At 48.9% G+C, this 3,585-nt stretch overlaps 1 pseudogene; it reads right to left on the bottom strand.

The window, feature by feature from the left end:
• Positions 1-1,331: 1,331 nt before the first annotated feature.
• Positions 1,332-2,844, bottom strand: LOC134393529 (polypeptide N-acetylgalactosaminyltransferase 6-like; annotated as a pseudogene).
• Positions 2,845-3,585: the final 741 nt, after the last annotated feature.

Genomic DNA, 3,585 nt, shown 5'->3' with positions numbered 1-3,585 from the left:
CGTTCCTTATTAGTCTGCTGATAGGGTCTGCTGCCAAATGGGCAACCCCGTACCTGCTACAGGCCAGTCTGCTCCTCTCTGATTTCAAAGGCTTTCTAACCCAGATGTTCCAGGTCTACAAGGACCCACAGAAGGTCAAAACCATTACGTGTAACATCAGGTGACTTCAAGGAAGAGAAAATCAGTTACTGAACATACAAATAATTTCCGTCTGGTGTCCTGAGACTTGGAAAAGAATGAAGCGGCCTTAACAAACCAGTTTCAGGAAGGCCTATCTGATGACATCAGTGATGAACTGGCATGAGTAGGAAGACCATCAGCCCTCCAGGCCTTGATTCACTTATGCCAAAGAGTAGATGGATGGCTAGAAAGCCGGCAGCTTGTGCATCATTAGACCCACACCTGGGAATCCAGGCTTTCAGGAGAAACCCGGCTGAAATTGACTCATGAGGAGAAGGACCGTCAGAGACAAGATGGTCTCTGCTTTTGCTGTGGGACCATGGGGCACCTTGCAGTCACCTGCCCTGCCAAACCTCCATGGCCTGCAGTTCTGAGAGACGCTGCAAAAACTCGAAATGTGGATATGGCTCCAGAGCCTTGTCCCTCTGTACAGTTTCGCAAAAACACTTCCTTGTAGAAGTGACTCTTCAGTGCCCAGGGCACGCCCTGATGCATAGCATTGCTGTGACGGATTTGGGAGCCTTAAGCAATTTTATGGACATTGCCTTTGCTGCTGCTCACCAGATCCTAACTCAGCCCACAAGCCACCCAGTGGTGGTAGAGACAATTGATGGCAGTCCTGTGACTTCAGGACCTGTCATTGATAGCATCAAAATGTGTCCAGAGTGACCTAACTTTTTCCTCCCTATATTGTCAGGAGCACTGCTTACCTGAAAGAGGGAGCTCTACATTGGAGGAGATGCCACTGCCTGACCTCAAGGATCTTCCTGCTAAATACAGTGCTCCATCGGCTCCATGAACACCGTTTAGATGCCCAGACAATTTTGCAGCCACCCAGATCCTGCTATCTATGGTAGAACGGGTCCGGGTTCAGCAGCAGCAAGACAAATATGCACAGGCCCACTCCGTGAATGTCAAGATCCAGGTACCCCAGAAAATTCCCTTTTTTCAGTCCAAAACAGACTCTTCTACAACCGGGGACATCTTTATACCCCATCAGGGTGCCTCCAGGCAGAAGTATATCAGCTTTGCCAATGCAGCTGACCAGCAAGACATTCCGGCCTTTTCAAGACCCTCCACTTAGTTACTAGGGTCTTTTGGTGGCCTAAAATACAGGAAGAGAAACTGCTCAGCAAGAGAAACTGCTCAGTTCATTTAGAACCTTCATTTCTAATAGCTCCAAAGAAAGCTGGCATAAGGTCTGGGATGAAGATCTCCGGATAAACACTTTGTAGATACCAGGTGAAGTTTTTGCAATGTAACCGCTCTTTCAGCTCAAGATGCTCAGTAAGGTCTCCGTGTGTTTTCTCTCTAGCCATCTGCGAGGCCTGCTGGTTCCTCCTGTAGAAGATTTCCTTGTAGTCGTCCATCCAGACTTCTGCAAAGTACACCTGGTTCCTGGAGATCACTTGAGTCCCTTTCAGGAAGGTGTGGAGGCTTTTGGAACGGAACACGTATCCAATGACTGAGCAAGGAATTATCTCCAGCTGACCTCCACTGCCAAACCTGAAAAGACATCTCCACATTTTCCCCATCCCAGATCTCCATCTGGTTGTCGTATGAGCCGATGTGTTCAAAATAGGACATGGAGATGGCAAAGAGGCCACCAGCAAATGTGGGGGTCTTGATAGGATAAGTCTCATCTTTCCTCCTCTGCCTCTCATGTTGAGGGATGGACTCCCATCCCAAAGTCAGACTCCAGTCAAAGTCCCCTCGACTGTGCACCTTCCCATATTGAGTTGGCTTGGAGAACTCAAAGGTGTTCAATTGTGAAGATATCTGGACTGACCACAGCTGTGGGCTCTTCAGTAATTCGCGATAAGAGAGGCTCTAACCACCCATGGAAACATTCACAGTGAGCATCCAGGAATGTGAGTACATCTCCTGTAGCAATGCTGGCACCGAGCAATCGGGCTGTTATTAAACCCTTCCTTCCCAGCTGCTGGACGACCTTCACTATCTGCAATTGCTTCACATAGTTGTCTAACTCGTCTTTCAAGTAATCATCTGTACTGGCATCGTCCACAAGAATGATTTCTTTTAGCAATATAGCTGGGGAGGCATACAGAACACTGCACACAGTGTGAAGCAAAGTTCACCAGGCCTTGTTATGGAAAACAATGACGACGCTGGTGGTCGGGAGGGGAGGGCATCGTTTGAATTTTTGGTCGATACACTCTGGAGGACAGCTGTCTGGTCCTAAGGCCCTTTGGAGAGAGATCCGGTCAGTGGCATAGGCATTGAAACAGTGCTTGTCGTAGCCACATTCTTTCGCTTTCGTCTCCTCTGGTGTCCACTGGTCCTTCTTGAAAGGTTTGCCATCAGCTCCTGGGCTATTGAGTCTTGAGGTGGACGTTCCATGAAGGGCTTCAGTTCTGCTGGTGTGTAATATCCCGGCAGGCAGGACTTGCTGTCCCGGACAGGCACCTCTTGCTGAACCGGAGCCCCAATCTGCAGCTTTGGCATGGAGTCCTGGATGTTGTTGATGGCCCCCATCATTATGTCAATCATTTGGTCTTTCCTGACCACAGCGTTCTTTAGCCAAGGCTCCTCCCTTTGGTCCCCGTTGCTCACATCTCTTTGCATGATGAAGAGGAAGACCACAAAGGCAATGCCCCCCAAAGCCAGCTTCAGTGGGCCGTAATGTCTTCAGAGCAGCCTCATCGTGAGCGTGGCTTCGGCGACTACTCCTACATCAAAGCCTCTTCAAACCTCTGCTTATTCTGTGGAATCTCACCATCTTTCTCCAAACTGAAAACGGGCAGCTGGAAAAGTTTGGGTTGAAAGGAGCCCATTTAGAACCTTTTCTGCCTACATGGTTTACCAGAATCCATAGTCTCAGACCACAGCACCCAGCTTCTGGCTCATTTCTGGCAAACCCTGTTATAATCATTGGACCTACAACTCCACCTCTCTTTGGCCCATCATCTCCAAACAGATGAGCAAACAGAGTACCAACACTACCTTTGAACAGTACCTCCGGTGCTATGTCAACTTTCACAGGACAATGGGGCAGAATTGCTGCCCTTAGCGGAGTTTGCATACAAGTCCCAGCATTCCTCTACCCACCAAACACCATTTTTGTACATTTTGGGTACCACCCATGATACTTCCCTTCGATCTCTCCACCATCTTTAGTCCTAAACACAGATCAAGTAATTCAGAAACTCTACATCAGGTCTTATGGGAGCGACTGGATTGGGCCAAAGAAGCATATAAACACTTCGCAGTTAAACAATGTCAACCTGACCCAACATTGGCGTTGGGAGATCAGGTATGGCTATCATCCCGGCATCTCCCCGCACACCAACCCATCCGCTGCATACTGGACTGCCTGCCTGTGCTAGGACGCTTTGCCTGTTTGCCTGGTCCTGCTTTGCTTGAACTCCCTCAAACAGAAGCCTG

This window comes from Elgaria multicarinata, chromosome 2 (assembly GCF_023053635.1).
Source record: "Elgaria multicarinata webbii isolate HBS135686 ecotype San Diego chromosome 2, rElgMul1.1.pri, whole genome shotgun sequence".
Classification (NCBI taxonomy): domain Eukaryota; kingdom Metazoa; phylum Chordata; class Lepidosauria; order Squamata; family Anguidae; genus Elgaria; species Elgaria multicarinata.
Note: the sequence above shows the minus strand (reverse complement) of the source record. Positions and strands in the feature narration are given on the sequence as shown.